We start from the raw sequence: 23,071 nt of genomic DNA, 5'->3' as shown, positions 1-23,071 counted from the left end.
CCGTCTCTGCAGGCTTCCATCTCTTTGGTCTTCTGCAGCAAATCTCCACATGACGCTCTTAAAGATAGAAGTGTCATTATAATGCTCCTGAATAAAAATATCTGCCCTACACTGAGCCCCCGAATAAATAAATAAATAATTGCCCCTCACTATATTCTCTGCACAAAATATAACGCACACAGTGTCTCTCTTATAGTTCATGCTCTCCACACTGTCCCCTCCTTTCCATACTAGACCCCCCTCTTCACACTGTCTTCACACACACTGTGTCCCACCTATAGGGCCCAGTCTGTATACTGTGCCCCCTCATCACAATCCCCCTCCTTGACATACTGTCCCAACCTGGCTGTGCCCTCATACTGTAACTCCATACTACCCACCCACACTACTCAGTCTCTATTCTGTGCCAGCTCACATTTTCCTCCATCATATTGTCTCCTCTCATTATTCCCCTCAATACTCTCCTCACGCATTTCCCCTTCCCTCATACTGTCTTCTTTCATATCCCCCTGCTAACCATACTATCTCCTAATATATTTATCCACTCGCTTCCATACTGCCTCCTCACACATCCCCCCTGACTCCCCATAGTGTATCTGCACACATATCACCCTCATTTCCCATACTGTGACTGCACACATCCTATCACCCTCTCTCCTCATACTGTGTCTGCACACATCTCATCACCCTCGTTCCCCATGCTGGGTCCACATACATTTTTCCCCTTTCTACTCATACTGTATACACACTCATCCCTCCACTCACCACACTGTGTCTGCACCCAAACCCCCACTCACTCCCTATGCTGTGTCCACAAACATTCTTCCCCTTCGCTCCCTGTTCGCACCCATCCTTCCCATTCTGTGTCTGCACCAATCCCTCCACTCACCATACTGTGTCTGCATACATCCCCTTCATACATTCCCCCTGTCTCCTCAGTGTGTCCACACCCATCCCCTCACTCACCAAATTGCACCATCCCCCTTCTCACCATACTGTGTCTGCACCCATCCCCCCACTCACCATATTGTGCTTGCACTCATCCTCCCATACTGTTTCCTCATGTCCCCTATCTCCCCCTTCTCCTCATTCTCTGTCTTCAAATTTCTTTCGCACCCCATATTGTGTTTGAACCTGTCCCTTCCTTGCTCCCCAAACTTGTGTCTGCCAATCTCCCCCACCCTTCCCCCCATACTAAATCTTCCACACACCCTAAATCTCCCCCTTTACTCTGAATCTTCGGTATCTTCAGCTCCACTGGAGCACTTATTACCAATGCGTGCATCTGTAGTGCCGGTGAGTGATGTCAGCAGTGTGATCACATGACCTGTTCACGCTGCTGACGCTGCTCTAACCCGGTGGTCAGAACTTCAATTGTACTCGCGTACATCACCTTCTATGGCAGTGATGGAGATAGCACGTGCACTACTGCATCATTCACACTGCCGTCTTTGGGAAAAATCCAGACAAGGAACAAATGCTGGTGGATTTCAGCTCTGAAGCTTGAAGATTATCAGTGAGAAAGTTCCTCCTCTCCTATATGTAAAGTGGAATATGGTGCTCATGGCGGCCATACGCTTTATACCGGCCCTCGGACTAAGCTCAGCGTGAACAGGTTATTTGGACAAGAACACTCAATACAAATGTTCTGCAGGGTGAGACTCTCCAAAGATACATTCATTGGGGAGAAGACCACCCAGGTTTCTTTCTATGTTCTTGTGAATGCAGGAATAACAGACAGATCCTTCCCCACTGTGAGCAGAGCCTGTTACACCAGCTCTCCCTGCAGCATATTTCAGAGCTGCCACTTCCATCCACTTAGGGAGTGACAGATGAATACAAATCCTGTCTCAGCAGCGTCCACCTGGCACTATTGAGGCTGGAGCCGAGCTCAATGATTCTGACATGGATCCACTTAGCGGTAATATATGATGGTCGTGTTAAATATACCGTTCAAGGGGATAGCGCTGCTTTACATCTGCTGACTATAGTGCTGCTGTAACCTGTGATCTGCTGCACACATAAACTGGAGGGGTCTGTAAATAAGAATTAGGGGGTCCTGCCTATTAAACAATGTGACAATCCATTATAGTCTATATTACCACTCAGCCCTTTCCATAACTCCTATACACTATAATGGATAAATAATGGGGTGACTGTCTCTCCTCTACTCCTCTTCTTCATCCCAGATACCGCCATCCGGGTTCTACTGTATAAAAGGGTGGCCACATGAAAAAACAAGGGTCCTCTCAAACATACATGAGATATTCTATAAAATAGATATGTTTAATTCTTTTTTGAGGCTTTAGGATTTTTGTGGTAATTATTAACTTAATTAATTAAATAATTAATAAATAGTTTATAAATAAGAATCAATTAATGAATACATAAATAATTGCTACTGCATAAGTAATAAATAAAAAATATAATTTTAACTATATTATTATAAAATAATTATAATAAGTCATATAATTAATAACAATAATAAATAATTCACAATAAATAATTAATTCAATAATTAATTGTAATGACAATAATCAATAATTACTAAATGATTAGTAAGAAATAGTTAACAAATTAACCGATAAATAATAAATAGTAAATAATAATTACTATTCATTACTACTATTAAAAGGCTGATTTTAAGGGATTCAGAAAGAGAATTGGAGGGATCCAATGGCTAGATATCCTTAAGGACAAAAACGTCCAGGAAGGATGGGAAATCTTGAAAAATGAAATTCTCAAAGCACAATCGTTAACAATTCCGAAAAGAGGGAAGAATAGGAAGCATTTAAGGAAACCAGGATGGATGAACACAGAACTTAAGCACATGCTAAAAAGTAAGAAAGAAATGTTTATAAAATGGAAAGAGGGAGGCATATCTAAAGAACAATATAATACTGTCTGCAGAACCTGCAGGGCACAAATCAGATTACCAAGGCTGACAATGAATTGAGGCTTGCAAGAGACGTTAAAAGCAATAAAAAAGGATTTTGGGGATATGTCAAAAGTAAAAGAAAAGTCAAAGATGTTGAGAAGGCCGAACTTTTAAATTTCTATTTTGCATCTGTTTTCTCTCAGAAAGGAAATGTAACATCAACTGTTCTACACTGTCCTATTAAGGGAATAGAAGAATCCAGGATATCTATAAACAGAAAGATAGTGAGGAAACACTTAGCTAACCTAAATGAATTCAAGTCTCCAGGTCCAGATGAATTACACCCCAGAGTACTGAAGGAGATAGAAGAAGAAATTTTTGAACCACTCTCCATAATCTTTGAAAATTCTTGGAGAACAGGAGAAGTCCCAGAAGACTGGAGAAGAGCAAATGTTGTTCCTATCTTCAAAAAGGGGAAGAAGTTGGACCCAGGCAACTATAGGCCGGTGAGTCTGACTTCTATACCAGGAAAGATCTTTGAACAAATTATTAAACAACATGTATGTAAGTACCTGGATAAGAATGAAGTGATTAAACAGATTCAGCATGGGTTTGTAACTAATAAGTCATGTCAGACTAACTTATTTTCCTTCTATGACAGAATCACTGACTGGGTGGATCAGGGAAATGCAGTAGATATAGTATATCTTGACTTCAGCAAAGCATTTGACAAAGTATCTCACACAATCCTTATTGAAAACATGACTAAGTATGGAATGGACAAGGCAACTGTTAGGTGGATTCATAACTGGCTTAGTGATCGGACCCAAAGAGTGGTCATAAATGGCTGCACATCCAGTTGGAAGAATGTCTCAAGTGGGGTACCACAGGGCTCTGTCCTGGGCCCTGTACTGTTCAACATCTTTATCAACTATTTAGATGAAGGAATTGAGGGTAAACTGATTAAATTTGCTGGTCACACAGAGCTAGGAGGGATAGCTAATACTAGAGAAGAGAGAGAGGATTCAAAAATATATAAATAAACTGTTTTTTAACAGGGAAAAATGCAATGTACTACATCTGGGCAATAAAAATGAAAAAAGCATATACAGAATGGGAGGAATAGGGCTAAGCAACAGCACATGTGAAAAAGACTTGGGTATACTAATAGATCACAGACTGAATATGAGTCAACAGTGTGATGCAGCAGCAAAAAAGGCAAATGCAATTCTAGAATGTATTAACAGAAGCATACAGTCTAGATCACGTGAAGTCATTATTTCCCTCTACTCCTTTTTGGTCAGACCTCATCTGGAATACTGTGTCCAGTTTTGGACACCACATTTTAAAATAGACATCAACAAACTCGAGCAAGTTCAGAAAAGAGCGACCAGAATGGTGACCGGTCTACAAACCATGTCTTATGAGGAAAGGTTGCAGAATTTGGGAATGTTTAGCTTGCAGAAGAGAAGACTGAGAGGAGACTTAATAGCTGTCTACAAATATCTCAAGGGCTGTCACATTGTAGAAGGATCATCTTTATTCTCACTTGCACAAGGAAAGACTAGAAGCAATGGGATGAAACTGAATGGGAGGAGACACAGATTAGATATTAGAAAAAACTTTTTGACATAGTGATCAGTGAGTGGAACAGGCTGCCACGGAAGGTGGTGAGTTCTCCTTCAACAGAAGTCTTCAAACAGAGGCTGGACAGACATCTGTCTGGAATGATTTAGTGAATCCTGCTTTGAGCAGGGGGTTGGACCAGATGGCCCAGGAGGTCCCTTCCAACTCTACCATTCTATGATTCTATACTATTATAACTATGATAATCTATAATAACAACTGTAATAATACATACAGTAATAATAATTAGTGATTTACATATATTAATAATAATTATGATTATATAATAATATTGAATACAAACAAATACAAAATAATAATTTATAATAAATCAAAAAATAATTAATTGTAATTATTAACTTCATTAATTAGTGCTAGGGATGAGCAGACCCATGGAAGTCCTGGATCTGGTACCTGAGTCAAACTTTATTCCAAAGTTCGATTTGGGTGCCAGAACTGTATCCAAACTTAAACCAGAATCCGAACCCCATTGACCCAGATGGAAGAGGGTCCCTGTGCAACAACAGTTTACGGGCCCCTCTTTGTGTCTGTAACAGGTCCCGCTTGCTGATTTGGAGATGGCAGCGGCCCCCCTTACTTCTTGGGCCCCTCTGGGGGTGCACATGTTACACCAATGATATGTCCTCCCCTACATTTTTCATGCCATTTATTGAATAAGCTTTTCTTTTTTATAATATACTGCTGTATTATAAGTCAACTTACTACATTTTCAGTGCAGTTTAGACTGAAGTATTCTGACATGAAGTAGCCGAACATACCCCAAAAAGACAATCTTCTGTAATGCATCTCTGTAATAAAGTCTCTGGGCAGATCGTGCTGTGCAATGAGAGCATATGTCACCATGTACATTGAGCATTATATGGGACAATCCTTAGGGCAGAAGTGACTCTCATTCACCTGAATTGGGCTTGTTGAATTATTGCAAATGTTGCAGAAAAACGCCTGATCTGTACAATATGCCCCTAACTGCTCTGATCAGCATTTAAAGCAAACTTAAAGTATAAATAAAAAAAAATAAAAAACAACATTTAATTAAAATTAGAACAAATAAATCAATTAATAACCAAAAATGAAATTTAAATTAGAAAAAATTGTGCTGCTTGGATAATAGTTCAGAAGGAAACCTGTGTGCAGGACCCCCATGTCTATCTGCTACCTACTGCCCCCTCACCAAATGTTCAGCTCTTCTGAAGGCCCACCACAGGGGAAATTAATGGAGCTATCGGGAATTTTTTTTTAAATTTTCCCAATGGGGATAAAGCTCCTATCAAGCTGCCTCTGCTCAGGGCTGCCACTAGGAATTTTGGTTCCCCATACTGGCAAAATTTTCAGGGCCCCTTTGAGACAGTGTAACAGGGGCAACAGGGGGTAGTTGTGGCCGAGCTATTTAAAGGCACAGTACATAGACAGAGTCCACTGAGGAAACAGTCAGCGATCACCCCCGGGCCCTTATACATAGATAAACGGGACCAACACAGCTTTTTCCCATAAGTTACCTTCTCTTCCTTTGGTCACAGCCGTCCAGGCAATTAAGGGTCCAGAATGAAGCTGTTCTTCAACAGGAAAAAAAATAACTTTGTGGCGCCCCTGAGGCTTCAGTCACCACAGAGGTACTGCACCTTCTCCTAAGGTGTAGTGCCCCACCATCCAGGTAAGGTGGGAACTCCTGACCACACTCCACACCTGCATCCCACACACAGGATAGTTCAGCGGGGCCACCTAACAGCTTCAGGCTAGGGGTTAGCAGAGCACCCCTCGTGGAACCCTGCTTCGTAACACGAGATGTGCTGGGAGGCGGGTGGAGTGAGATGATACAAAAGAGTGGGAAGAGTGAGAGTTGTTACTTAGTTGGAGAGAGAAGAGAGAAGATGGGTGTCTGAAGGACGTGCTGCAGCAGGTCCCAGTGATCTGGGCTGCTGCACGAGAAAGACCAGAGAAAGAGACTGATAAGATTGATAACCTAACCCTCCATAAGAGAGATAGTACAGATCGGGACGAAGGAGAATAGAAGGACGGTGGGAAGCTGGTTGAAGAAAGATAGAGAACCCTTCCAGTCCAGAGAGCGCAAAGGCCGGGGCCCGGTCCCCGAGGTTGATTGGATCTTTATGTCCGGCAACAGACACCGGAGGAGTAGTGAGCCGCTAACGCCTTGCTCCCATCATAGACTTGGGACACAACAGCAACTGAATAGAGAGCCAGGACGCAGTGAGGAGTCCCCGAAGCAGGCTACAGCTGTCTGTCATACAAGTAGAGACTAGAGAGAGGCATTCCAGGGTAACTAAGTACTGAAGTGCTTCGCACCTAAAGGGGCATTGGAGGAGTCGTTCAGTGAAGGTACATATTGGCGGAGTGTGGAAGGGAGAACCCTATCTGGCCTGGAGGTTGGCTGGAGCCCTGACCTGGAGAACACAGTACGGAGGCAGGCATTTGTGTGAACTGCAAACAGTGAGTAAAGCCTTGGAACTGCATACCCTGGTGTCCTCCAGTTATTCCAGCACCGCTACACCTGGGTAACAACATCTATACCATTCTGCGCCTCTCCTCATCCATTGCACCTACACTGCCCTGGGACTACAGCTCCACCTGTGAGGAGCAGCACCATCTTTGCTGCACCACACCATCAGTCCCAGCAGATCTGCATGCAGCGTTGGCTCAACATCTTACTTGCCAAACACCACGGGTGGCGTCACGAACTATTCTAAAATTAACTACATCACCGCCATTGATATTGGGCGCCCAGGGCCACGGACTGGGTCACCGCTGCTGTGACACATCCCCCTGATACCAAACAGGTACCGAGTGCCTCACTGCCCTGGGAGGGCGACCCAACTTTATACACTGGTTTCCTGCTCTCTCCCTGACACTTGCTGTAGCAGTACCCACAACGTCCACAGTGGCCAAGATTCACAGTAGTCCAATCGCTGGCATCTGGGCGCCTGAGACCCCTTCAGCAAAAGCCCTTCCCAAGTCCTAGGGGCATGTGCTGTAATTCTTCAGTCCATGTAAATCCTTGATCTGGGGCAGCAGGTTTCTCCCCTCCAGGAGTCTGGCAATGCACCTTCTGTAGCACACATCAACCCTGGCCAATGTACCCGGGCTTTCTGATGGGAAGCAGCAGCTTCCTCTTCCATGAGGCTGGAAGCCCAGCCCCTCTAGTTAACTAATTCTGTCCCTAACTATGTACAGGCTTTAAAGGGGAACATCACAGTACTTAGTAAACAAGTGCAACATATGCCGGTACACACACTGTAAACACATCACAGCATAAAACATATAACATTATACACTGCATAACAAATACAGCACAGGGGAACCCCAAATAGAAGGTGAGGGTGCAACTGAGGGGACCTGCCACCTACTTACACTCCCCCCTCCTTAAACATGGCTGTCCCCAGCCATGGCAACCTTAGTAAAATGTATATGCAACATCCCAGTCTCTCTGTATATGATATAACATAGAAGAACAGTTCATAGTCTCCAAGAGCCGGTTGTGTAAGGATTCCGGACTTTCCTGTGTGCCTGTTCTCCCTGATCCAAGATGAAGTCTTGTATCTCGCCCTGTCATGGAGCTTCCTGCCTGTCCTGTATTTAAGTCCAGGTCATGTGCTTTCCTGAGCCTGAGTATTGTGTTGCTGTCTTGCTCCTAAGCTCCTGCCCATCTGGTAGTAGACTGCTATGGCTGCTGCTCGTTACTTGGTGTTTTGCCTCTCTACGTTCTGCTGCCTACTGCCCTGCTGTACTCAACTACAGTCTGGACTTCTGATGTGGAGCCGATCACCCTTGGAACTGCAGTGGCTAGTAAGGAATCCTGACTTTGTCGTCTCCTTTAAGATCTGTGTCTGTTTTGGGCTGTGTTTCTGGACTTGAGGGGGACTTTCAGCCCAATAGGTACATATATAGCGACCTTCTCCTGTTTTGCCACTCCTGTATCATGCTGGACTGCTACATTTGAGTGCCATGTGCATTTCACCCTTGTGTTTGTTGGACTACTACACCCTAGTGCTGTGTGCCTGCTGATTCTTTACATCGTGGGACTGCCTCATTAATACGGTGTACTTATTCATACATCTGCTGCTGGACTCCTACGTTCAGTGCCTTGTGCGCACTTGCGTATTAATACGGTTGGACTGGTTCTTGTTAGCGGTCTTACCCTGCTTTTCAGTCACTTAGGACATTTCCATATTGTGCTGAGTTTTCGTTACAATTGCAGAAAGTATACTGCCAGTTTTGCTTTACCTGCATTATTCTATATTGTGTTGTGTTTCTGTTACAAATGCAGGAAGTACTCTGTTTAGTTTTGTCACTCTTGTGAACCATACTTATTCGCAGCCACTTTGGTCTCTGTCTCATATTGTCCCTCGCAACCAGATTCCGTGGTACCCATATAATTATTACAGGTTGGCCCTTCAACACTGGTGGCCGAAGTCTCTGAAATGGGCCTCATTCGGTCCTCACAGTCCATGTTGTGGCAATAGTCCTTCTGGGGAAAGTCTTCTCTTCCCTCCTTTCTGCGGACCACGTGTCCATTTAGCAATGGTGGGCTGCATGTTAAGCATGGGGCCAGTCCAAGGGTTAAATTGGGGGCAAAGTTCAGGAGCACACAGTCCAGCAGCCACATCCGGAGTCCACCGCTACTAACCCCCATGGGTTTTTGGTCCCGTGATCCAGTAAGGGAGGCACCAACGGGTGCAAAACAAACTGGGAGGATGGGAAAACATACAAACATGGCTGTCAGCTGGTGGCCACTTTAGACGCCATTGTCTTCAAGCGCCATCTAAGACTTACTTGCCCTCTTAGGGACGCGGAACCATCTCTTGTATTTGCTGAGTGCAACCAGCATCAATTAGTATCAATCCTTAGAGGGGCCGCATCAATCTGTCTTTGGCCGCTGAGTTGCATAGTGGGCCGCATTTGGCCCCTGTACCACAACATAAACATTAGATGAGGACCCACTGGAGGAGCAGGAGGAGTCCCTGCTGTTTCTCCTGCTCTGTGCTCCCATTCGTGGGTGGGGTCATTCCTTGCTGCTCCACCCATTTCTCCTGCTCAAGCTGCAAGGGCGGCAGCTCCTTCTTTGACCGCACCACTGTTGGGCGGGTATTTGTCACAACATGGTGCGGCCTTCTCTCTTCTGGCACCAAATTTCCCATAGGAAGTCCACGAAAGGTGGTGCCATCTTCAGTTTTCGCGACAACAGCCTCCATCTTTTTGGTAGTGGTTGGCGCCATTTTTTAATCAAAAACACCCGCCATCAGCTATTCTGTCACGACGGGCAGCATAACACAAGTCCCAAATTCACAGTCACAAATCTCAGAATCACTGTAGGCCGACAGCTCCATTTCTTCAAGTTCGGGCAGCACATCACAGACTTCAAGCTCACAGTCACGGTCAGCTGCCATCTCTAATCCTTCTATGGCGGACACTTCAAAATCATGGTCGCCCGTCATCTTTAATTCTCTCACGGTAGACAGCATTCCAAAATCACAAGTCTCACATATTCAATCCATCAGTCTTTAAGCTGCGGGGGTCCATTCTGCCGCACTACACTACACTACACCAAGTGTAACAAGGGCAACCGGGGGGGGGGGGATTAGTTGTCGCCGAGCTCTTTAAAGGCACAATACATAGACAGAGTCCACTGAGCAAACAGTCAGCGATCACTCCCGGGCCCTTATACATAGATAAATGGGACCAACACAGCTTTTTCCCACAAGTTACATTCTCTGCCTCTGGTCACAGCAGTGCAGGCAATTAAGGGTCCAGAATGCAGCTGTACTCTAAGAGGGAAAAAAATAACTTTATTTGAACATTGATGAAGGATGGATGAAAAGACAATTCCAACACTGGTTTGCTGCTCTCTCCCTGACACTTGCTTTGGCCGTACCCACAACATCCACAGTGGCCGAGATTCACAGTTCAATCGCTGGCATCTGGGCGCCTGAGACCCCTTCAGCAAAGGCCCTCCCCAAGTCCTAGGGGCCTGTGTTGTAATTCTTCAGTCCGTGTAAATCCTTGATCCGGGGCAGCAGATCTCTCCCCCCAGGTGTCTGGCAATGTCCCTTCTGTAGCACACATCTACCCTGGTCAGTGTACCCGGGCTTTCTGACCAGGAAGCAGCAGCTTCCTCTTCCAGGATGCTGGAAGCCCAGCCCCTCTAGTTAACTAGTTCTGTCCCTAACTATGTACAGGCCTTAAAGGGGAACATCACAATACAAACTAACCAAGTGCAACATATGCCGGTACACACATTGTAAACACATCACAGCATAAAACATATATCATTATACACTGCATAACAAATACAGCACAGGGGAACCACACAGAAAAGGTGAGGGCACAACTGAGGGGACCTGCCACCTCCTTACAACTCTACCCCTCGAACTGTCCACAGTATCACCGCTCTCTCTTGGAAAAACTCCACTTCTCACCAATCACACATAAGTTCACATCCCCATATCACACATATAGCCAGCAGCTTTTGTTTTGAACAAAAGATTTTTTTAATCTGCCACGACGACAAGGTAGACTCTTTTGGCTGGCCCTACTCTACTCTAACCCACATTTGTTAAAATATGCAATACAATTTAGGTATATTTTGATTTATTTTTCAATTTTTTAAATGACCAATAATACCATATACAAGGGAAAAATACCACCGCACCATGACCAGACACCATATTACCACCACATAGTGACCAAATAATATCATATACAAGGGACAAATACTCCCAAACCATGACCATACCACATATTACTACCACATAGTGACAGAATACTACAATACTGATTAATAAATACAATACTGACATTAATAAAAAACACAATACTAATATCACCATAAGTTCCTTTATACACTGTCTGTGTACAGATAATACAGTGATCACCATTGACAATATACCCAGGAGTACTGTATCTATAGTGTGTCCATAAAGTAATGGTGCACTTTTGAAGAGTCACAGGAAAGTATACAAGTATACCACAATCCCCGGATCTGACGCCCTTAGACTTTTACTTTTGGGGTTATGTGAAGCAACATGTGTACAGTGAATGTATCAACAACATTAATCACTTAAAGCAGAGAATCACAGACCTTATTCACTGTGTTACACTAGATGTCCTTACCCGTGTGTGGCTAGAACTTCACTATCGTTTGGATGTGTGTAGGGCATGAAATGGAGCCCACAATGAACTGTACCAAATAGGTATGAAAATGGGGAAGTTTTTCTTTTATTTGGAGCAGATTTCACAGATTTCTATCGTTTTTTGTTGCCTTCCAGTGAATGGTCAAAAGTATACCATGACTTTATGGACACACTGTATTGTGAGTGTAAAGGTAATACAGTGATCTCTGGTGACATTGTGCACAGGAGCTCTGTATATAGTATACAGTGCATAGTGTCAGTGTACAGGTAACACACTAACTCACCAGTGATGTCTCTAGGTGAAGTCCTTCATCTTCGCTTTTCATCTGCATCCAGCACAGACTGCCATCACTTCTTCCAGCTAGGGCTCGTCTCTGCAGGAAATAGCAGTTATCTAGATCATCGCTTGCAGAACACATTACTTAATTTTTTCCCAACTTCTACACTACACCAGATGAAGAAAAAAAGACGACATAGTGTCACTCTGCACAGTAACAGTACCGCCCCCCCCATTTAAAACAGTATCCTCAAAAAATAAAATAAATACATCACTGCAGTAATAATATCCCTTAATTAACCCCTATGGTAATAATATCCCACATCCTGGCCCCTGTGTATCTCATTCTTGGCTACAGCCATATGTTCTCCCATCCTGGCACCATATGTCCTCCCAATCTGCCCTCATGAGTATCCATTCTGCCCCCATGTTATGTACAATCCTATCCCATTTGATCTCCCTATCCTGGCCCATGATACTGCCCCATCTGTCCTATGATCCTGGCCCATTTGTCTCCATCCTGCCCCATGACCCTGCCCCATCTGTCTCCATCCTGTCCCATGACCCTGCCCTATCTGTCTCCATCCTGCCCCTTATTCCTGCCCCATCTGTCTCCATTCTGCACCATGTCTCCATTCTGCCCTGTATCTCCCATTCTGCCCTGTGCCTCCAATTCTGCCCCATGTCTCCATTCTGCCCCATATCTCCATTCTGCCCCATATCTCCATTCTGCACCTTGTGTTTACATCCTGCCCCCGTGCCTCCCATCCTGGCCCTGTGTCTGCATTCTGCCCTGTGTCTCCCATCCTGCCCCGTGTCTCCCATCCTGCCCCATGTCTCCCATCCTGCCCCATGTCTCCATCCTGCTCCGTGTCTCCATCCTGCCCCATGTCTCCATTCTGCCCGTGTCTCCCATCCTGCCCCATGTCTCCATTCTGCCCATGTCTCCATCCTGCCCCATGTCTCCATCCTGCACCATGTTTCCATTCTGCCCTGTGTCTCCATTCTGCCCCGTGTCTCCATTCTGCACCATGTGTTTACATCCTGCCCTGTGACTTCCATCCTGCCCCCGTGTCTCCCATCCTGTCCCCGTGTCTCCATCCTGCCCCCATGTCTCCCATCCTGCCCTCGTGTCTCCCATCCTGCCCTCGTGTCTCCTATCCTGCGCTGTGTCTTCATTCTGCCCTGTGTCTCCATTCTGCCATTGTATCTCCATTCTGCCCCGTGTCTCCATTCTGCCCCTTGTCTCCATTCTGCCCCTTGTCTCCATTCTGCCCTAGGCAGGATAAAGACACATTATCCATGTGTCTCCATCCTGCCATCAAAACATATTGCGGCTTGCTTCTTTCAATAAAAATAAAAACAAAAACTTCCTCCTTACCTGCCGTGTTCCCGCCGCGATGTTCCCTCCTGGCATTCCAAACACGGACTCGCCGGCGAATGACAATGACGTCATACAATGGTGACGTGCGCACTGATGTCAGATGTCAGCCTATGATTGGTTGGCAGCTTTTAAGTATTGCACGGCAATAGAGTTTAATTGAACCTGCATCTCAGACACAGGTTCAGTTTCTACACCGACAGAATCCTGCTGCTGGGGCCCGATGAGCATAAGAGACAGGGACCCCTCTACTCATCGGGCCCCATACGCCAGTCATGGCAGTAATGCCCTGATGGCGGCCCTGCCAGTGCTGTCCTACGATGATCTCTCCCAGCTCAGCTTGGTCACAGACTGCTCCTGCCAGTGATTCTCCAGCTTCCGGTGACATCACGGTGACAGAGCAATTCCTTCTCTTCCACTCTGCTCTAGGTGTCACTACCAATACCATGATGATTGACAGCTCACTCAGCCAACAGTTGTCAAATGTTAACTACCTGACAATAATTACTTAACCCTATATGGAAAATTAAAAAAAAGTCCCTGATGACCCTTTTAAGTATTCCACAATTAACATTTAATTCATCAATCTGTTCTGGGAAGGGAATGGCCGGACATGTTGGGTCGTACGGAGACAGAGGCTGCATGTAGAAACTTTCTGCTCTGATTTAAATGCTGCAGAGATCAAGCAACCCCTTTAAGAGATCCCTTCTCATAAAGTGATGCCATATTGTTTGCAAGTGCCATATGACCACTGGAACAAACACTAATCCTACAAATGAAGGGGTTACAGCACTGCTTTAGCCATGTGGTGCCCTTACGTTACGAGTCTCTCGCATCATGTATTTCTATGCAGCCGCAGCTCCGGTCTTGTGCCGGGTGTTGATGCGAGAGATTCGTGCGAGTTTCTCGTATCACACACGGTAGTGTGATCCCGGCCTTAAAACAATTGTGGCATTTCTAAAAATAATGTAACAAGATTATATGTCTCCATCCAAAAAAAAATCATTCAAATAGTTGGAAAATTTTGCACATGTAAGAACTTTCCTGGATTGCAGGGAATTTAAAATAATTTGCATTAAATGAGAAAACATGGCTGGTTTCTTCCAGAAAGAGCGCCCCCTCTAGTCCACAGGATGTGTTTTGTATTATAGTTCAATAGGGTTGGCATAATACATCACACACAACCCAACGCAAGTGAAAGCCCTGATCATTCATCTCATACAGCTTCTATGACATTGGATATTTGTGGCCAAATTTTATGAGATCAACAAATAATTTAATTCCTACAGATATCAGTAGACCTTCGCCAAAGGGGAGAAATTAGGTTTGATTTTCAGTATCTCCTAAAATAAGCTGTGTATGATAACAATTCAGCATTCTTCATACAAATGGAGGATACATATATGTTCATGCATGGAGACAAGGATACAGAAATGGAGGATACATATACACACGAGGTCAAAATTGCTAGTACCCCTCGTTTAATGACAGAAAAACCCACAATGGTGACAGAAATAACTTGAATCTGACAAAAGTAATAATAACTAAAAATCAATGATAATGAGTCAGACATTGCTTTTCAGCCATGCTTCCACAGAATAAAAAAAAAAATAAAACTCCTGAAATAGCCCTGGACAGAAATGATGGTAGCCTTAACTTAATATTTTGTTGCACAACCTTTTGAGGCAATCACTGCAATCAAACGATTCCTGTAACTGTCAATGAGACTTCTGCTCCTCTCCACAGATATTTTGGCCCACTCCTCAAGAGCAAAATGCTCCAGTTGTCTCGTGTTTGAAGGTTGCCTTTTCCAGACGGCATGTTTCAGCTCTTTCCAAAGATGCTCAATAGGATTTAGGTCAGGGCTCATAGAAGGCCACTTCAGAATAGTCCAATGTTTTCCTCTTAGCCATTCTTGGGTGTTTTTAGCTCTGTGTTTTGGGGCATTATCCTGCTGCAAGACCCATGACCTTTGACTGAGACCAAGCTTTATGACACTGGGCAGCACATTTCTCTCTAGAATCTCTGGATAGTCTTGAGATTTCATTGTACCCTGCACAGATTCTAATCACCCTGTGCCAGATGCAGCAAAGCAGCCCCAGAACATAACAGAGCCTCCTCCATGTTGCACAGTAGGGACAGTGTTCTTTTCTTGATATGCTTAATTTTTCCATCTGTGAACATAGAGCTGATGCGCCTTATGAAAAAGTTCCATTTTTGTCTCATCTGTCCATAAGACATTCTCCCAGAAGCTTTGCGGCTTGTCAACATGTAGTTTGGCAAATTCCTGTCTGGCTTTTTCATGATTTTTTTTTCAACAATGGTGTCTTCCTTGGTCATCTCCCATGAAGTCCACTTTGGCTCATACAACTACGGATGGTTCAATCTGACACTGATGTTCTTTGAGCTTGAAGATCCCCTTTAATCTGTTTAGAAGCTCTTCTGGGCTCTTTTGTTACCATTCGTATTATCCGTCTCTTTGATTTGTCATCAATTTTCCTCCTGCAGCCACGTCCAGGGAGGTTGGCTACAGTCCCATGGAGCTTAAATTTCTGAATAATATGTGCAACTGTAGTCACAGGAACATCAAGCTGCTTGGAGATGGTCTTATAACTTTTACCTTTAACATGTTTGTCCATAATTTTCTTTCTAGTCTCCTGAGACAACTCTTTCCTTCGCTTCCTCTGGTCCATGTTGCGAGTGATACACACCATGTCGCCAAACAGCACAGTGAGTATCTGTAGCCTCTATACAGGCCACTCACTGATTCCAAGATTGTAGACACCTGCGATGGTAATTAGTGGACACACCGCGATTTAACATGTCCCTTTTGTCACATTATTTTCAGGGGTACCGTCATTTCTGTCCAGGCCTATTTCGTGAGTTATAATTTTTTTTTATTCTGTGGAAGCATGGTTGAAAAGCAATGTCTGACTTTCATTTGTTCATTTTCATAGATTTTTGATTTATTATTACTTTTGTCAGATGCAAGTTATTTCTGTCACCATTGTGGGTTTTTCTGTCATTAAACGAGGGGTACCAACAATTTTGACCACGTGTATATGTTCATACATGAAGGGGAGGATACAGGAATGGAGGATACATATACATGTGCTTCTCACAAAATTAGAATTTCATCAACAAGTTAATTTATTTCAGTTCTTCAATACAAAAAGTGAAACTCATATCTCTATATATAAATCTGAATGTGTGTGTGTATCACCAACCAATCACGTAGCAGCAGAGTGGGACACCAACCAATCACGAAGCAGCAGAGTGGGACGCGGTTGGAGAGCAGAGCTGAGGACGGATACAGCAGGACAGTGCATGGAGAGCGGGGCTGTGAGGAAGACAGTCTTCAGGACAGGGGCCGAATAGTGTCCCGGCTCAGTCGGCGCTCCCTGTCGCCAACTGCGCTTTCCCCGCTCTCCCCTGCAGCTTCCCGGCCTAAATTTAGTCCCCGGCTTCAACTGCAGCCTACTACAGCGCAAGGCCACGCCCCCCAGGCCGCCCAATCACACACGCCGCAACTCCACTCTAGCTCTGCCCACTCAGACAAGCTCCGCCCACTCCAGCAGCCCGTGCTAGGCCACGCCCCCCACAGGCTGCCAAATCACATGCGCTGCAGCTACGCTCTAGTTCCGCCCACTTCGGCAGAGCAAACAATCTGAGCACCTCTCTCCTGGCCCCGGCATCACCGTGTGTGGTGCATGGAGAGTGGGGCTGTGGACGAAGGAAGACAGCGGGGCTGTAGAGCAGGGGTCTCAAACACTCGGCCCGCGGGCCGCATGCAGCCCCTGAGGCAGGCATCTGCGGCCCACGGTGCACCACATGTCTCACTCCCTGAGGCAGGGGGAAGGCACGCATTTAGGAGCGGCGATGGCATTGGCTGTTCTGTGTGCACACACTGCACAGGACCTGTGATGAGGTCACAGGAGGGGGAGGAGCCAGGGGTCACCTGATCAGGGGCCTCAGTGTGTGCAGGACGCTGCTGTCTGTGTGCTGGTTGTCATGGTACTGGCTGAAGGTAAGTTTATGCGTGGGGTCAGGAGGAGTTTACAGGGTGTACGGAACGGAGCCCTGTGTGTACGAGGTGTAAGGAGCGGAGCCCTGTATGTACGAGGTGTATGGAGCGGAGTCGCATGTATGCGAGGTGTATGGAGCCCTGTGTGTATGAGGTGTATGGAGCGGAACCCTGTGTGTACAAGGTGTACAGAGCGGAGCCCTGTGTGTACGAGGTGTTCGGAGCGGAGCCCTGTGTGTTCGAGGTGTACAGAGCGGAGCCCTGTGTGTACAAGTTGTGCGGAGCAGAGCCCTGTGTTTTTATGGTGTAAGGAGCGGAGGCCTGTGTGTACGCAGTGTATGGAGCGGAGCCATGTGTGTACGAGGCGTACGGAGCCCTGTGTGTATGAGGTGTACAGAGCGGAGCCCTGTGTGTACGAGTTATATGGAGTGGAGCCATGTGTGTACGAGGTGTATGGAGCCCTGTGTGTATGAGGTTACTGAGCGGAGCCCTGTGTGTTCGAGGTGTAAGGGTGGAGCCCTGTGTGTTCGAGGTGTACGGAGCGGAGCCCTGTGTGTACGAGGTGTATGGAGCCCTGTGTGTATGAGGTTACTGAGCGGAGCCCTGTGTGTTCGAGGTGTACGGAGTGGAGCCCTGTGTGTTCGAGGTGTACGGAGCGGAGCCCTGTGTGTACGAGGTGTATGGAGCTGAGCCCTGTGTGTACGAGGTGTACGGAGCGGAGCCCTGTGTGTACGAGGTGTATGGAGCGGAGCCGTGTGTGTACGAGGTGTATGGAGCGGAGCCGTGTGTGTACGAGGTGTACGGAGCCCTGTGTGTATGAGGTGTACGGAGTGGAACCCTGTGTGTACGAGGTGTACGGAGTGAAGCCCTGTGTGTACGAGGTGTACAGAGCGGAGCCCTGTGTGTACGAGGTGTACGGAGCGGAGCCCTGTGTGTACGAGGTGTATGGAGCAGAGCCGTGTGTGTACGAGGTGTACGGAGCCCTGTGTGTATGAGATGTACGGAGCGGAGCCATGTGTGTTCTAGGTGTATGGAGTGGAGCCATGTTAAGGAAGACAGCAGGACCCACAGTTAGGTACTATGCCCGGGCAACGCCGGGCTCTTCAGCTAGTATTATATAGAGTCATTACAAACAGAGTGATCTATTTCTATTTCTATTTCTATTTCAGAGTGTTTATTTCTGTTAATGTTGATGATTACGGCTTACAGCCAATGAAAACCCAAAAGTCATTATCTCAGTAAATTAGAATAATTAACAAAAAACACCTGCAAAGGCTTCCTAAGCATTTAAAAAGGTCCCTTAGTCTGTTTCAGTAGCTCCACAATCCTGGGGAAGACTGCTGACCAGACAGATGTCCAGAAGGCAGTCACTGACACACTCCACAAGGAAGGTAAGCCTAAGAAGGTCATTGCTAAAGAAGCTGGCTTTTCACAGAGTGCTGTATCCAAGAATATTAATGGAAAGTTGAGTGGGAGGAAAAAGTGTGGTAGAAAAAGGTGCACAAGCAACCGGGATAACCGCAGCCTTGAAAGGATTGTTAAGAAAAGGCCATTCAAAAATTTGGGGGAGATTCAAAAGGAGTGGACTGCTGCTGAAGTCATTGCTTCAACAGCCACCACACACAGACATATCCAGGACATGGGCTACAAGTGTCGCATTCCTTGTGTCAAGCCACTTATGACCAATAGACAACGCCAGAAGCGTCTTACCTGGGTTGTTTTCAGATGAAAGCAAATTTCGCATTTCATTTGGAAATCAAGGTCCCAGAGTCTGGAGGAAGAGTGGAGAGGCCACAATCCAAGCTGCTTGAGGTCTAGTGTGAAGTTTCCACAATCAGTGATGGTTTCGGGAGCCATGTCATCTGCTGGTGTAGATCCACTGTGTTTTATCAAGACCAACGTCAGCGCAGCCGTCTACCAGGAAATTTTAGAGCAATTCATGCTTTCCTCTGCTGACAAGCTTTGTGGAGATGGAAATGTCATTCTCCAGCATGACTTGGCCCCTGTCCACACTGCTAAAAGCACCAATACCTGGTTTACACACAACAGTATCACTGTGCTTGATTGGCAGCAAACTCGACTGACCTTAACCCCATAGAGAATCTATGGAGTATTGTCAAGAGGAAGGTGAGACACACCAGACCCAACAATGCAGATGAGCTGAAGGCTGCTATCAAAGCAACCTGGGCTTCCATAACCCCTCAGCAGTGCCACAGGCTGATCACCTCCATGCCACGCCACATTGATGCAGTAATTGATGGAAAATGAGCCCCGACCAAGTACTGAGTGCATTTACTGAACATACATTTCAGTAGGACAACATTTCGGATTTTAAAGTCATTTTTCAAGCTGGTGTTATGAAGTATTCTAATTTACTGAGATAATGACTTTGGGGTTTCAATTGGCTGTAAGCCATAATCATCAACATTAACAGAAATAAACACGTGAAATAGATCACTCTGTAATCACTCTATTTAATATATGAGTTTCACTTTTTGCATTGAAGAACTGAAATAAATTAACTTTTTTATGATATTCTAACTTTGTGAGAAGCACCTGTGTGTATATATATATATATATATATATATATATATATATATATATATATATATATATACTGCTCAAAAAAATAAAGGGAACACAAACAACAGAATATAACTCCAAGTAAATCAAACTTCTGTGAAATCAAACTGTCCACTTAGGAGGCAACACTGATTGACAATCAATTTCACATGCTGTTGTGCAAATGGAATAGAGAACAGATGGAAATTATTGGCAATTATCAAGACACCCTCAATAAAGGAGTGGTTCTGCAAGTGGAGACCACAGACCACATCTCAGTACCAATGCTTTCTGGCTGATGTTTTGGTCACTTTTGAATGTTGGTTGTGCTTTCACACTCGTGGTAGCATGAGACGGACTGTACAACCCACACAAGTGGCTCAGTTAGTGTAGCTCATCCAGGATGGCACATCAATGCGAGTTGTGGCAAGAAGGTTTGCTGTGTCTGTCAGCGTAGTGTCCAGAGGGTATGTGCACACATAGTTTTTTGTCTCTGCGGATTTTGTAGAGAAAACCGCAGGTAAATCCGCAGGACAAAGTCCTGCGGTTTATCTGCGGTTTTGCCCTGCGGTTTTACACCTCATAATGGATGAGGTGTAAAACTGCAGCATTTCTGCACCAAACAATTGACATGCTGCGTTTTGAAAACCGCAGCAAAACCGCGCGGAAAAAAACGCAGCATGTGCACAGCTTTTTTTTATTTCCATAGGAAATAAAGGTACTGTACAACACAGTAGAATCTGCTGCGTTTCTGCAGAGCCAAAGCCGCTGCGGAAACGCAGCAGAAACCGCAAAGTGTGCACGTACCCTTATTGTTCTGAACACATTCCACTATGCAATGAATAAAAATTTGCAACTGGAATATTTAATTCAGAGATATCTAGGATGTGGTATTTTAATGTTCCCTTTATTTTTTTTGAGCAGTGTATATGTTCATGCATAGATGGAATGATACAGGTATGGAGGATATACACTGTGTTCCAAATTATTATGCAAATGATATTTTTCTCTGATTTTCCTAAATAGTCCGTACAAATGACAGTCATTCTAATAAAAGTCATCATCATTAGAGTATACATCAAATTTTATTGAAGAAACTTCCCAATGATAATAGTATAATCTCCAAAATGAATAAAAACTCAAATTTCACTGTTCCAAATTATTAGGCACAGTAGAATTTCTAAACATTTGATATGTTTTAAAGAACTGAAAATGCTCATTTCTGGAATTTGCAGCATTAGGAGGTCACATTCACTGAACAAAAAAGCTATTTAACTCCAAAACATCCTAACAGGCCAAGTTCCATGCTATCATAGGAAACCTTCTGTGACATCACCTTCACAATTCTTGCATCCATTGAACTTGTGAGTTTTTGGAGAGTTTCTGCTTGGATTTCTTTGCATGAAGTCAGAATAGCCCCCAGAGCTGCTGTTTTGATGTGATCTGCCTCCCACCCTCATAGATCTTTTGCTTGACGATACTCCAAATGTTCTCTACAGGGTTGAGGTCAGGGGAAGATGGTGGCCACACCATGAGTTTATCTCCTTTTTGCCTATAGCAGTCAATGACTCAGAGGTATTCTTTGCAGCATGAGATGGGGCATTGTCATGCATGAAGAGTATTTTGCTCCTGAAGGCACATTTCTGCTTTTTATACCATGGAAGACAGCTGTCAGTCAGAAACTCTTTATACAGTACTTTGCAGAGGTCATTTTCACACCTTCAGGAACCTTAAAGAGCCCTACCAGCTGTTTCCCCATGATTCCGGCCCAAAACATGACTCCTCCTCCTCCTTGCTGAAGTCGCAGCCCTGTTGGGACATGGTGGCCATCCACCAACCATCCACTACTATATCCATCTGGACCATCCAGGGTTGCTCGACACTCATCAGTAAACAAGACTGTATGAAAAATAGTCGTCATGTATGTCTGGACCCACTGCTACAATTTCTGCTTGTGAACACTGTTTAGGGGTGGCCGAATAGTAGGTTTATGCACCACAGCAAGCCTTTGAAGGATCCTACACCATGAGGTTCGAGGGACTCCAGAGGCACCAACAGCTTTAAATATCTGTTTGCTGGTTTGTAATGGCTTTTTAGCAGCCGCTCTCTTAATCCGATGAACTTGCCTGGCAGAAACCTTCCTCATTCTGCCTTTATCAGCACAAACATGTCTGTGCTCAGAATCAACCACAAATCTCTTAACAGTACGATGATCACGTTTAAATTTTTGGGAAATATCTAATGTTTTCATCTCTTGACCAAGGCATTGCTCTATTTGATGCTTTTCAGCAGCAGAGAGGTCCTTTTTCTTTCCTAAATTCCTTGAAACCTGTGCCCTGCTTAATAATGTGGAACATCATTCTTAAGCAGTTTTCCTTTAATTGGGCTCACCTGGTAAACTAATTATCACAGGAATTTGAGATTGATTTCAGTGATCCAAAGAGCCCTGATACACAATACCATCTATGAGTTTATTTGAAAAACAAACAATTACATCATTATGACACTTAAATCCAATTTGCATAATAATTTGGAACGCAGTGTATATACAGTACAGTGGGTTCACCTTCCAACAAGACAATGACCCTAAGCACACAGCAAAAATAACAAAGGAGGGGCTCAGAACAACTCTGTGACCATTCTTGACTGGCCCAGCCAGAGCCCTGACCTAGATCCAAATGATCATCTCTGGAGAGACCTGATAATGACTGTCCACCAACGTTCACCATCCAACCTGAAGGAACTGGAGAGGATCTGCAAGGAGGAATGGCAGAGGCTCCCCAAATCCAGGTGTGAAAAACTTGTTGCATTGTTCCCAAGAAGACTCATGACTGTACTAGCTCAAAAGATTCTTCTACTCAACACTGAGCAAAGGGTCTGAATACTTATGACCATCTGATATTTCAGTTTTTCTTTTTTAATAAATTTGCAAAAATTTTTACATTTCTGTTTTTTTCAGTCAAGATGGGGTGCAGAGTGTACATTAATGAGAAAAAATGAACTTTTTTGAATTTACCAAATGGCTGCAACGAAACAAAGAGTGAAAAATGTAAAGGGGTCTGAATACTTTCCGTACCCACTGTATCTTCATGCATGGAGGGGAGGATACAGGAATGGAGGATACATATATGACCATGCATTGAGTAAAGGAGGATGTCAT

This window comes from Dendrobates tinctorius, unplaced genomic scaffold, assembly GCF_039654945.1.
Source record: "Dendrobates tinctorius isolate UK_male_01 unplaced genomic scaffold, ASM3965494v1 ptg000196l, whole genome shotgun sequence".
Classification (NCBI taxonomy): domain Eukaryota; kingdom Metazoa; phylum Chordata; class Amphibia; order Anura; family Dendrobatidae; genus Dendrobates; species Dendrobates tinctorius.
This window is presented reverse-complemented; position numbering follows the sequence as displayed.